This window comes from Parasteatoda tepidariorum, chromosome 4 (genome assembly GCF_982258835.1).
Source record: "Parasteatoda tepidariorum strain Cologne lab strain chromosome 4, Ptep-v5.0, whole genome shotgun sequence".
NCBI classification, from domain to species: Eukaryota; Metazoa; Arthropoda; class Arachnida; order Araneae; family Theridiidae; genus Parasteatoda; species Parasteatoda tepidariorum.
In genome coordinates, this window is record NC_141758.1 from 29,350,632 (window position 1) to 29,366,162 (window position 15,531).

Sequence of the window (15,531 nt, forward strand, 5' to 3'; positions counted from 1 at the left end):
TTTTTGATCTATCGATGACTTTTTGATTGCCCTAACAGTAGAAAAACCAATTAATTTCGATAATATATTATACCGCTTTTTCCATAAAACCACTTTTTGTATCATTTCAATATATAAATTCCGCACAATACTGGTTAACATCTAAAGATACCGAGATACCACCTATATCCAGCATCCAACATCTTAAGTCTTTTAAAGTATAACAAAATAAATAATTATTTTGTTTTTATTTCTGTACCACTTTAAAGAATTTTTTGTCGAAAGCGGAGAATTTTCTTAAATATTTAAAGATGTAGAAAAATTTATGGTTTAACATTTTGATTTATGTCGTTTTAAATAAATTAGGTAAGCAATATAGGGTTCTCGCGACCTGGAAAAAAATTAGTGGTATCTAAGATTCTTTAGACTACTGGAAAATGACTAAATTTATACTTCATTTGTGAATTACGGAATTATTCCCGGAATTATTTTTGCACCTATATATGTATATATATATTTTAAATTAAATATTTATTGATAACATGAAACATCTAGATACATTTCATTTTTGCTGAGACCTTAAAAGAATTTTCAGAACGTGGGAACCCTGTAATATACATGAAGAGCTGGGTTGATGAACTAGAAAAAAAAAACACTTTCAAACAGGCAATAATCAGGGCAAGTGGGAAGATATCTCTATTTTATTAGAGATTTATTAGAAGAATATGCTAATAATTCTTGACCTTATATTATTTACCTCTGCCTTATTTGAAATAAAATTACGCAAACGCACTCTCAACTAATGTTTGATGTTAAAATCGTACCCTCCAACTGCTACGGAATTTCCGTAGTTTCAGAAATCTTCTTTTCAGACGGTAGCAAAATTAATGTCTGAATATTTAAAAAAAATTAATTTTAGCGTAACTTGTCCACTATTACTTATAAAAGTGCATGCCATATGGCTAGATTCTTAAGTTCTGATAAAAGTTTTATGAGAGATCCATTTGCTTTAAAAATTTCTACTTTGGTTCGCTACCACTAGAAAGAATTACTATCTTCAAAATCCTCATAAGTTGGAGGGTATGTTTAAATTGAGGCGAATTCAAGAACAATTCACGGTATAAACCATATGTGTTATATTATTTAATTTATGTAGCGGTGGACAATATTATTTCTCATTTTAAAAATTTCAATACACTATCTTTTTATGCCACTAGAAAAAAAAATTCTGAAGGTACGGAAATTCCGTAGGAATTATAAGATACGAAACTATAATTTTATAGTTTTCAAAACTTTTAAAAAAAATTTACCTTCTTATTACATTGCAAGTGGGTCGCGCAAAAAAACAGTTTTGAAATTTCGAGCCATCCTCACCAAATTTTAAAAATTGGTAACTAAACTACTCCGTTTCCGCTTTGTTTTCCAAAGAAATTATCTATTCGTGATTATGAGCAAAATTATCTATTCCTGAACATAAATGATTCAGTATGCATGTAATCAGTTCAACAATCGTTCGTCATAATTTATTTTTTAAATTGAAGTAGTAGGCTACAGAACAATTTTACTCCAACTTTAATGAAATCTTGCCAACCGTTTTTTAAAAAATTCAATCTCTTAAAGTGTAATAAATTTTTTTGAAAAAGTTGCCAGAATGCAACGTGTCCTCAAGAACATGGATGCCAACTGATCTGCTTTTGAAAAACTTTGAATAAATTAGTAACGAATTAATTAGTAAAACTTGTTGAATAAGGATAATTACGCCCTTTCTTAAAAAGTGACACCACAAGATAACTGCAATTAAGCTGCACTTCGTATGAAGTTTTATTTGCACAGTGATGTAAAAATTAATTAAAATGTAATGTAAATGTTACTAAACAAAAAATAAATTAAATTACGATAACTTTGAAGAAACACATTATTATACTACTTTGTCGATGAATTCGGTATTCATCTTTTTTAGAGGTGCGTAATTATTTGATTTGATACTTGTATCAGCTTTATAATTTAAATATATTAAAAAAATTTATATAAAAAACGTGGTAGTAAATATTTGCCAATAACGAGTTGATATTGTTTTTTTTTAACCTTCAGTTTTGTCATTATTTTAAGATTGCTAAAATTAATTCAAATTTTTATTGTATACAAATGTATTTAGTTTCATATTTCCATAACATTGTCATTTTTAAATCTTTGAATATGTCGGAACTATGTTCATAGAAATAGTGTGTTTTACTTGTGTCAGCCAAAGAAACTCTTTTTACGCAAATACTTTTTCATTATTGTTTTCCAATAACTTTTTCGTATCTAAAATATTTTAGAAAACGCGTTTTTGTAGATGTAAGAAATAATCAATACGTACCAGCGACTTGTTTTGTATTTGAAATTGTTTGAATTATTTTTTTAAACTTGCAGCCATTCGTCAGAATTCAACAATTCACAAATGATAAAATTTTCCTCTTTGCAGTTTAAGTCAATAAGAACTTGTTATGTAAAATTTACGCAACAATACGTATCTCTTAAGCCTCGCTATTTTCTTTATATTTTGGGAAAGTTATTTGCTCTCTAAGTTACAGAAAAAAAAGTCTGCTTTTGAAGCATAAACACCAGGCCTGAGAGCGAGACGGAAAAAAAAAAACACTGGCAGAAGAACTATTTTAACAAAAGATAATTTTCGGGAGGAGTAAATCTATTCTTAACAATAAACGATTCATTGTTATTAATTTTTTAATCGGTGAAGAAGCAATTCTATATATAAATTGTATCCGTTAAAAATATTTGGTAGTCATGGTTATTTAATTACTTGCTTAAATAAAACAAAAAAATTGTACCCGATTGTACAATCAATAACAAGGGAATAATTTTTTTGAACATAAATCAATGACAATAATCAGCAAAAAAGTATATAAGTTTTTTTTTAAACGATCGGCCATTAAGGACTTTTTAATTAAAATCCAAGCAATAATATCTTTTTTTAAACTTCGCTTTTCCCCTCATTAATATGTTGTCGTTGCGTTGTTTCTAATGTTACTTGCCAATCTTGCAAGCTTCCAGGACGAAACTAAGCGTATTTAAGGCAGGGGGGGGAGGGAATTTCTCCTCTTTTTCTCGCATTTCTCGACAGGATTACGACTTCAGCATCACACGTCACAATCCGTATTTACCGTTATTCATTCACTCATCCAAAGATCGTAACTTCGATCTGAACCAGAGAATGGTCAATCTCTAATTCAGTACCCAAGAGGAATGATTCATTGTGGGAACATGGAGTACTTTGAGACCCACCAGCTTTAACGTGCATCAGCCACCATTTAGTACACAGGAACTCTGACCGGCTAGGATCAAACTCCCGATCTCTTGGACACAGGCTCAACCCCTTACGAACTAGGCTAACCCGGCAATTGCAAAAATATTATTTGTTTGAAGTCACATAGAAGAAAAAAAACATTTTTAAGCCTATACGTATGGATACCAATAGCTCTGCCTTCTGCAAAAAATTTTGTACAAGGTTTGATTGAGGGTGGTGCGTCAATTTGTGGCCCCATTTTCGTCGTGGGATATTTCGTTGTGCACAATTTGTTGGTGTGACAGTTCGTCGTGGAAACAATTCGTAGTGGGCACAATCATCGAGATTTCAATTTGTCATGACCACAATTCGTCACGAGCATAGTTCATCGCAGGTACAAAGCAACTTGAGAGAAATTCATCGCAAACACCACGGCAATTCCACGCTAGCACAATTTCTCGCTGTTTCTATGATATGGATCTATTTACTAGTAGTGGTCAATTTATGAGCTTCTGTGGTAAATTAGCAACTTTTAAATTTAAAATTACATTATCTTAAACCATCAGAACTGAATTTGATTTATTCACTTTAAATTCAGTTGTTTACTCAAGGTTTGTTTACTCATTTCAAAGTACGACGAAAACAAATAAAAGAACACAATAAAGGTTCACTTCTCAATCAGGAGAAGCAGGTTTGAATCCCAACGGTGGCTGGATGATGAGAATTCTGCTCCTGGTTCGCACGAACCACAGTGCTGACGTAGAATACTCTTAGTGTTGGACAGATTATGGGTTATAATCCTCTTGCCGTCCGGCTAACAATGGGTGGTTTAGGTAGTTCTCCATGTAACGCAAATGCGGAACATGAGTTTAAGTTCAGAATTAAGTTGTTTTCTGGTTTAAGTTCAAAATAAGAAGGCTATGGAGTTGAACATTTAGAGTCGCAAACGCATTGATAGCCATTCTAACCGGATCGGATGTTCAATGTAGGTAATAAAATATAAATAAAATTTGAAAATAAAATGAAGAGGGAATATGAATAATTATTCTAGTTCAAATAGTAAATAAAGTATGAGTAACACCAATAGTTTAAATTTTGTAATTAAATACTGAAAAATGTATAAATTTCTTGCTACTTTTTATAGGTTTTTCATACTTATGTAGAGTTAACACGCTTGGTTTAATAAATGCAGATTTGAACAATCTTATGAAATAATTAAACATTTATATACCTAAGAAAAAAAGTAATTTTATTACAAAATTGTATTATTTTGCAAAATACTAACGATTTTCTAAGGTTCATTCGTCAGGGTTGCCGAGGGCGACTAAAGATACCAAAGTGATAACTTATGAAATTCAAAATTTTATTAAAATAAGATAAAATGTGTATTTTTTTTGCAGGATATTTTTTTCAGTTTACTATTGTAAGCTATTGCAAAGAAAGTATGAATAATTTGACATGCAAGTTATCGTGGTTGTTACAATAGAAGAATTAAAGAGATTTAAAAAAAAAAGAGTTGAGTTCTGACCACATATGTATATCCCTGATTTATAGTTAGATTTATTGAACTATATATCAAATTAAAAATTTCTCTCATTGGCTAATTTATAGACTTTGTTTGAAAGATTAATGAAGTGTCAATATAAATCAATCTAATATCCGGAAAGGAAAACTTTTTATCTGAAGGAAGTAAAATATTATCCAGGAAGAAAACATAACTTTAGCTGATAAGAATGAAGAAATACATTTATAGGTACATTTAATGCAACAAGAAAAGTATTTCCTGTAAGTGTATTATATTAGTAAGTATTGTAGATGTTATGTAATACTAATAATATTAGAACTAATGAAAATTCAATTCAAGTTCTAAAAGATTAGTTAATTATGTGTGTTGAGCAATATTTTCAAATAAAATTTTCAAGAAATATTTCGTGTAGACTATGTCTAATTTGTTCTATTAATATTCTAATTTGCCTATTTGTTTCAGTTCTGATATACTCGTATGTGTTTCATTTGTTTACGTGACGTGGTCGTCAAAATTATTGTTAACACTTTGGATCCGATTTATTTAAATTTCAAAATAAGAGGAAACAACCAAATTAAAAACCTGGCAGCAAATTTTTGACTAAAAAAGTTTTTTTTTGTTAAATAGCTTTCAAATAAAACCTGACACCTTCACTAAATGGTTTGTCATTTATAAGATGTGGTAGTTATCAATCCATTATTCTTTTTGAAATAGACTGAGAGCAAAATATTTTATTCACCACTTTTTATTTATTGGTAATAAATGCATGACGAGTCCCTCTCGTCAAATGTACCCAAAGGGTTAGTCAAATTTTAAAAATAAAAAATCAGTTAGTAAATCTCAGTTTGCTATCACTTTAAATAAATTCGTTCATGGGTTGATACTCATTTCCTTTAAACGGAATTTATGAAAAACCCCTTGACTAACCGTTTCTGTCCCTAGGTACCACCCTTCAAGATAACTCTCCAAATACAGACTCATATTCATACTCATATGTGGTAGTTATCTTAGCATCAGCCCCGCGAGGCTCCAACTAATTCATTGGGGGAATGTATGACAAATCGCCAAAGTGCAATTGAATGGTGAAAGTTTGGGTTAAGTAACATTTACTGAGAGAAAATTAAAGTAGCGAGATTAAACAAACAAATTCAAGAGAGAGAAGAGGTTTTTGTGGCAGACTGTTCCGCCACCCCCCGAGCTTCGAGGTGCATACCAAAGAACTCCAAATACACAGAGATGCACATTCCTCCGGACACGCTGAAATAATTTAAAAAACCGGTAAATAACTTCAAGTAAATTTTACAAATAATTGATATTTTTGCTCTTTTTTTAAAATGAATAGCTTGACTCATTCACTTAAAAGTGGTGAATTATATAAACCTACGAATTATTTAGAAATAGTGGTGGATAAAAATCTACTAAATTGAATTTATTAAACCAAGAATCACAATTGTTAAACTACGACTTTAAAATATATATTTGCTATCCGGAGCATGTTGGCATCTCTGAATACAGCCAGAAATATATCAACAACTAGTTATAAGCAAAATATTTTATTGAGTGGTAGAAAGTTAAAAAATTAAGACTTTCAGAATGTTTTGAAGTCTTGCCAACATCTGAAAGCCCAACCACGAGAAAGCTGGAACAAAGTGGCGCTTCCTATGAATTTGTGGATCTTTGGCACGTTATGGCGTTGTAAGTAACTTAAGATCAAATTTACAAAACAATGATTCATTAATTAAAGCATAAACTTATGTACCACTAGAATAGGTTTTAACAAAAAGCATTAAAAGTTGGTAGCATTGTAAAGGGTACCTACAACCTGGAAAGATTAAAAAAGAATGCCGAACTTTTCCAAAGATAACTGAAAATTTCATAAAGTTAAATTCTGATTATTCTTATGAAGTAAGTTTTGAAGCTACCACACCGTCATGAACATAATAAAAATATGTTCAGCAGATCTGAATACGCCAAAGTATCTATATTTTTCTCACTTTAGCTACCACGTTAAAATAATTTACAGCCAATGCATTTTACGCCGTACAACATCAGATATGAAGAGGTTGATGAATAAATTTTTCAAATATGAAAATAGGTATTTAATCATAGCTCTTATAATATTTTTCTCTAAGACAAAATATCCTTTATAAAGGTTACTACAACAAGGGAAAATAGATAATAAGCAGTTTAATTTTTTTAAAGGCCACTGAAAAGTTTTTAAATATAGTTTCCAATTGCATTACGCAAAAAAGTGACACCACGCTTCCTACTTTAAACATAAATTCTTTTAGATAAATATATCTTCAATCAACGATATATATGCTCAATTTCAGAATCACCTTAAGAAACTTGTAATTGAGGGTCGGGATGGCGTGGTTGATAGGAAATTGGGTACATATTCGTGAGACCGTGAGTTCGAATTCCGCGGGCTGAAGAATTCCCTTATATTACCACTAGTGCTGACTGGTGCATGCGAAATCTGCTGGGGTCACAAAGTCCTCCAAATTACCATAACAAATCAATGCCTCTGAGAGATTGATTATTCTATGGTTCAGTTCAAAATGACGATCGGTGAATGAATGAATGGGTCCTCCCTGGTAAAACGGACTGTGACGTGTGTTTGGCTGAAGTCGTATTCTTGGCTCTAGAGGGTGCCACCTAAAAACAAGAAACGCACCCTTTGCCTTAAAATCGCTTGGTTTCTCATAACAGGATTGCTTGTATTGGCAAGTGGCTTTAGTAACAACACCTTATAAATAATATAAAAGTAAAGTTCACAAGAAATACTTCTTAGTTTCAGTGATTTTCTAGCTATTTAGTAAGTTCCATAGCAGTTATTTGTTTAACATTAAGTAAATTTTTAGTTAATCCTAAACCGCGCAATGTGAAAAAATAAAAAAAAATTAGTTAAATATATATTTTGTAGATTTTTTTAATTTATTCAAATTATAATTTTAAATTTAGATATATAAAAAGTTACCAGTTTAATTTTTAAATATTCTTAATATCTAATATTACATTACCTAAAGGAACGTTCTAAAATGCAGTGTCTATTAGTTGCTAGAGGAAAGCGTATCCAGAAAGATATGGTTGCTGAATTATTTAGAAGCATTCCACGCCAATACTTATTTTGTTTAAAAGTAATTCCTTATCTCGGAAATTTTGCCCATATCTTAAAAGCCTCATGATGAGAAAGCTGAAACAATTCCAAGTGACACCATACACATTGAATTTAAAATTTTGGATTGATATAGCTTCAATCAATGATATTTTGCTCTATTTCACTATCATCTTAAGAAACCTTAGTTAATCATAGCAACTCAGTTTATAAACGGCCTGTAAAGCGAGGCAGTTTTTAGACGTGGTGCAAAGTTGTGTAAGGCGTAGTTTATATGATTCTTCAAGCATTAGTAGCATTCCACAGGAAATCTTAATCTTTAACAATACTTTGATCTCAGTAACTATTAATCCATTTTGACCTAACGTGACACATACGTCAAGAGAATTCTTTTCAAAAATAAAGTAGTAGCTGACAAAAGAAAATATTCATTAAGCTTAAACAAGTAACTACTTTTTAAATAAGAGCTTTTTTGCATTACAGTATAAAAAAATCAGGCCTCATCGAGTTAAGTTCCACTTTGGTTTTAAGACATCTATAAAAAAGTGTCCCCATTTCTCTGGTACGTAAGGCGTGGACAAGTTGCATTTCATTTCATCATACGATAGGTTAGGATCATATTTCTTTTTTGCCTTAAGTGCAATTTTCAAAGGGGCTTAAATGTCATTATAAATGCATATAGACCTCAACGTTCTTTATAAACTTCATAAATTTAACAAAATAAAAAACTCTTTAAAATATAACATTCGGAAAATAAAATCTGTAGTTTTCCAAACAAAATTAAATTCAGATTTGAAATCCCCGCAACAGAGTCAGGTATAAATGCAACTTGTCAACGGTTGGCATAACAGCAAGTACTTGTATAAAGACAACAAAAAATTGAACTACTTATCAACTAATAATTATTTTTTACTATTTTGTAATTTTAATTAATCGACTTAATTTTTTTTTATTTTTTTAATCGACTATTTATTTTTTGTTATTATTTCATTTAATGCTAGTCGAAAAAATTTTAAATTGTAAGGTACACAATTTTTTACATCATTTTAAAGCACGTAATTTTGCATGGCAAAATAAAAAAAAAATTGAGCAAAATCGTTTGAAAAGTTCGTAAGAAATCTAAATTTAAAAATACCACTTTTGCAATTCCGAATCCGTATAAAAAAAGGTATGCTCAGTTAGAGAATGTTAGTTTTTGTCTTTAACCCCTTGGAGACCGGTGATTCAAAAAAGCATTCATACAGAATCAGAATCAGAATGTAATTAAATAAAAAACGGTAACTTAAATGTAGTCGTTGGTAATTTGACAGACTTACTTTGCTTTTACTTTAATTATTGCTAGTTTAATCATATATATAATCAATGTTAATTCAAAGTATAACTAAATAGTTTTATTTTGAACAAAGTAATGGTGAATTAAACAAATCAAGCAAATATAAATCCGTCCTCAAATAAACTGATAAAGAATTAATTTTAATTACCAGTTTCATTTTTTTACCCTGGTTGATACAGTTTTATGCTGGCACGTATTTGTGACAGTTGACGCGAAAGGGTTAATTTTGAAACTTAAAATATCGTCTGCACTAATTAACCCATTTTGTCCCGACTTTATATATTGAAATGATACAAGAAGTGATTTTATGGAAAAGATGGTATAATATATTATCGAAATTAATTGGTTCTTCTACTGTTAGAGCATTCAAAAAGTCTTTGATAGATCAAAAAGTACTTGCTTCTTTTAATTCTAGATCTAGTAAGAAATAACTAGATCATTGTGGTATCTGTGAATTTTTTAATTCACCCAGATAAATTAAAATTCTGAAAAAAGTTTGCCATCACAATGAATGTCTTTGAAAAAAGGAACGCGTTAACAGGTTAAGGTCACCCCCTCGAATCATCACGATTGAGCTATAGGAAGTAAATATCCTATAATTTGATCAAAAGATATTTTGGATGGTATGTTTTTTCTTTCGCGCACTGTACTCTTTTGTAAACCAGAACGTACAGGACTTATTAACGCAAAAATTATTTTGTCGGAAAATTAAATAATTCTTTTTAAATTACAATAGCAAGAGATGAAAGTTTACATATTTTGCATGCCATTCGGCAAACAATAAATTTATTATATAATTTTCGGAGATAAAATTTTACCATTTAAAATCCGATTAAATAAATTTTTGGTATAAACGTAACGCTCTTGTTTATTCTTGTACTTATTTTTCAAAAATGCAAAGAAAATTGTCTTCTGATGAATCGATGCAGTAAACAATTAATTTTTAAATAAATATTTCAAGTTTTAAAATTCTTAACTTTACGAATTAATATAATTTTAAGAATACAAAATTTAACACACGATATATTAGACAAGTTCATTTATAACAAATGGCCCATCACGTATTTCGTCTCTTACTCTGGGATAAACAAAAATTACGAAAAATTAAATAAATTAAAAAATGTGGTGAATTTGAGGCAAAAAATAAATCTAAAAAAATTATTGGTTTAAAAGATTATTAAAGGTTTAGATCACTTAAAAATGTAAAACAATGCGACAATTACAAATTCGAGATAAGATTCAAAGTCGGATTCAAAGGCTGGTATTGATTACAGTTGACGTCCACACTCCCTACTGGAGGGGAATGGACAAGACTTCTGACAATTCCTGAACAGCTTATCAGGATCAAATCATGATGAAAAGGACACGCAAAACTATGCGTTCTTACGTTTTATACCAACATAGATTTGAGGTAAAAAGGAACATTTCGTACATTCCTTGTATCCTTACGCATTAAGGAAAATCATTTCTGCGTCCTTATATGGAATTGAAAAAGGGAACGATTCTAAAAATAACTCTTCCTTTGAAATATAAATCTATTTATATTTCAATGGTATGTTTTCAGCCTTGAATTCCCGAAATAGAATCTCTCTACGCTTATTTTTAACAAAGACATTTTATGAAAACGAAAGAGTTTTAATTCTTTTATTAATACAAAAGTATTTAATTTTTGTATTACACGCGCACACACACACACACACACACACACACACACACACACACACACACACACACACACACACACACACACACACACACACACACACACACACACACACACACACACACACACACACACACACACACACACACACACACACACACACACACACACACACACACATATATATATATATATATATATATATATATTATAAAAACTATTTGAAAATATGAAAGCCACTAATGTGTCACAAATATTTACCCTGTGGTAAGGAAAGAGATTTTTCAACATCAATTTTCGACATCCCATTTGATCTATTTTATCAATTGTAAAAATTCAGATGTTTACGATTGCTTTTAAACAAAAAAACCTAATGTCAAAATGAATGTTTAAAGCTTTTGACAAATGATCCGACTTTGTATCTTATCTCGAATTTGTAATTGTCGCATTGTTTTACTTTTTTAAGTGATCTAAATCTTTGATAACCTTTTAAACCTATAATTTTTTTAGATTTATTTTTTGCCTCAAATTCACCACATTTTTTAATTTATTTAATTTTTCGTGATTTTTGTTTATCCCAGAGTAAGAGACGAAATTCGTGATGGGCCATTTGTTATAAATGAACTTGTCTAATATATCGTGTGTTAAATTTTGTATTCTTAAAATTATATTAATTCGTATAAAATTATATTTATTCGTAATTCGTAGGAAAATTTACCCTACAAATTATTATTACAGTATAAGTTTTTGTTACTGTGTTGTTAAAAATTTAAGACGAATAGAGTTAAACCGTATGAAAAAGTGCAAACACTAATTATAGTTTCAGCTCATTTCTGTAATGATACACTTTCTACAGCCTGGATGCCTTATGTGAGAGGGCAACCAGGGAGCGTTGAAGACTCCTAGGAAGGGCGTTAAGACTTTTCGCAGAATTTTTACTATTTGCAAAAGAAAATTATTTAAAATTTCGAAATAACCTTAAAATTAAATATTTTTTCGTTTGTCTTGTTTTTAAAAACTAATACATAATTATATCGTATACAGTAAATTTAGTTACAACGATTATTAATTTATTGAGAAACGACCACAGTTTCACGCAAATTATAGCGAAAGCAATGACTTGTTTGCAGTTCTACGCAGAAACACTTAAACCTTCAAAAATTCGTTGATTTTTTTTGTCTGCTTTTGAAATTGACTTTTTAATGAAATTTTAAAAAAAAAATTACTTATATATTTTTTCATTCATCATGTTACCTAATGTTATTCATAAAGTCACAATAATTTTGAACTTTGAAAATAACAGTTTTGGAAGTTATTTTACACTCTACGCAAGTTCTCAGCAAGTAATTAGTTGCGTTTGAAACTATAGTTCCTTTTCCTAATTAGAATGTAACAATAATGTAGAGTCTTGTTCGTCCTTTTTTACTATTACTTACTATTTAATTAAATAATAGTCGGAAAAATTTCAAATTGCAAGGCATAAAAGTTTTTACATGATTTTTAAGTAAGTGATTTTACGCTCAAAAAGCAAGATTTGAGCAAAAATCGGTTCAATAGTTTCCGAGAAATTAATTTTTAAAAAGTTGTAGATTTAAAATTTGATTTATCAGGAATTATTCAACAAATTTATCTCAAACTTTGTATTTTGCCTCGTAAAATTATTTACTTTGAAATTATGTGAAAAAAATTATACTTTAAAATTTAAAATTGTTTTGAGAATTATTTAAGGAAATAATACAAAATAATAAATATTTGTTAAAATTTATTTTTTGCTTTGAATTGTCTTTGGCTAAGCAAACTTTATAATTGTGTGTAAAATTTTTTCAATTCGCTTAAAAATTTCTCGAGATGTGGCGATATACACAAAAAGTATAACTAACATTAAGGTGTCCAAACTGTGAATCGCTCTTCTGACCAAACTATGGGGACCATATTTCCCAAATTGCTGCTACCCCTTATATTTTGGAGGTCAAAAATCTGAAACCGTTTAAAAAAAAGTCATGCTTATTCAGAAAAAATACATATTTGTGTTTGATTTCGCAACTTTAAATATCGTCTGCACTAGTCGTTTGCATATTTGAGGTCACCCGTTCGAGCCATTACTATGAATGAGTCCTAGAAAGTGAAGATCCGACCATTAGATCAGAAGTTAGTAAGGATGATCCGTTGTATTCATTTATTTATTAATTTTGTTGTCACATTTTACAAAAATCATTAGCCATCACTTTATATTTTATTAAATACTGAGAGAAAAATTTAACTGATCCCGAATTTTTGTAATGCTCTCATTTCTTAATTCGCAGTTAAAAAAAATTTTTAAATTAGTGTATGTTTAAGCAAAGTATTTCCAGTTTAGTTGTAAAAGTACTTGGTCATAATAACAAGTTTAGCTATTTAAGACTGGACAACTAATATCGCATAATTTGAAACATTATTATTTATGTTATTCTCAAAGTATATAATAATCTCTAAGTATATAAGTATAACTTTAAGTAATCTCTAAGTAACTGTAAGGATTATCATTCAATTAAAATGGAAAAGTCTGAAAGAAATTGTTACTTGGATCTGCATCCCCTTTTTTATATTTACGCCTTCAGTTTTTAGTTTCAGTTCAGTTTTTAAATGTCTACTGCCCAATAAAATATTTTGCAAAAAGCTCAGTAGAACGTAGCCCTGTTTAGATAGGAAAAAAAAACTGGAGATCCAGATTCATCATATGATTTCAATTTTATTTTTAACTTTTTTGAAATTACGTCGTTGATATTTTGAAATTAGAGTTGTAGTTTACCCTTGACCGATGTGTTACTCAACAGATCCGTAGGTTTCAACTTCAGTGCGTTTATGAAGTTAAAAGCAAATATCCATGTAGGATAGATTTAAGCTTGCAATGAATGTTAATGCTTTAAAATAGAACTAAATATGGAGTGGTAAAAATTATGAAAGTTTTTAAAACTTTATTATTTCTCCTACCACTTTTAAATAAATTTTAATATTTGATACTATATAAATATAAATGTGCTAATAATCTTCGGGCCGACAGGAGGCACTTTGGTTCTGTGGTGTGCAGACCGCATGCGCAGTGGCAAGATTCGCATGAACCTTCAGATGCTGACCGGTCAGGAAACACAAAAGGCCGGAAACAAAGCAAAATCACAAATGAACCATATCAATTCAGAACTTAATGGTGCCTCCGGTTGGCCTTTTTGTCCCAAGATAGTTGTTTTCAAAAATTTAAAGCGCGTCATCCTATTTAGAGATGATTTTCGTTGCATTTAAATTCTGAGTTCTTGAGATAAACACTTTAAATGCGAAAACAGCCTTATTTTATTTTTTAAAAAGAAGATGCTTTTAAATCCTTCTCTAGCTTTTATTGAGAACTTAAATCTTTTAATTGTGGTGGAATGAAAACTATTTCAATTATTTGAGACAAAATATAAACTACTAAAATTTAAATAGTTTTTTATGTCTTAAACAATGCGATTTTCATACAAACGCTTTCTATTTTGAAAAATATAAATTTCTTTTCTTCTTTGCGAATATGCATGCAATGACCGCATTTCTCTGCATGTTCTTTTTCTAAATGCTTTTACTAAAATTTTTTGCTCCGAAAATGTTAAACAGATTCCAGATTTCAAACTTTTTTTTTGAGAAGAATATCTCCCAATAACTTATACAGTACTACCAACGTTGGATGATTTTCTAGAAAATTTCTACTAGTGGGAAGATGTATTTATCTTTTAAAGAACTATTCTTGGTTTTGTAAATTTGTAAAGTTATTTTTCTCATTACTACGTGTTAATGATTCAAAAGCTTATATAAAACTCCAATTTATTTTATTAGTGGTTAGTCTTTGAAAATATTGACAAAATTACCAGTTTTCTTAAACTTTTAATTTATTATTGTCTGTCTACCACTTTATAAAATAATTTATATAAAGCGTAGTTGTGAGCAGTCATGAAATTACTAAGGGACATTTTTTGAGGTCAGATTTTTACACATACAGATAGGTGATAAAATAATGCGAGCATTTTAACCAACTCTTTGTAAACAATCTTTCTTTTAGGAAATGTTCCGCTTTTTCTTCAAATAGAGGTTTAACAAATTAATAGCGTTAAATATATTCATCTTAAAGAAATGAAGAAAAAAAAAGACTACCAATATTGTTTTTAACTTAAATAACTTTTTCGTTAGAAAGCTTTAAAAATAAATCTTAATAGCATTTAAATATTTGAACGTTTTGTTGCCAGAATTAAAAGAGAACTAGCGTAACACATTAAATATTTCAACGTTTTAATAAGATGATTTAATTCCTGTTTGAACTCTTAGTTTCGTTATTTTTTTATTTTTTTTAAATATTTCACACACTATAGTAAAATTTTGCGACAGTGCAAAATAAATATCTTACATTTAATATTCAGAATTTGAATAAGAGTTCTCAAAGAAATATATGATAATTCTTGAACAAACAAGAACTCATCTATTTTGTTACTAAATGTAACAAAGCTCCTATTAACTAATTACTGATTGCTTTATCATATGATTTAATTTTGAGGTAAGTACACTAAAAAAACTGATATTATTTTAATTATATCTAGCTGCAGTTCTTAACAGTACATATTTATTCTAATCT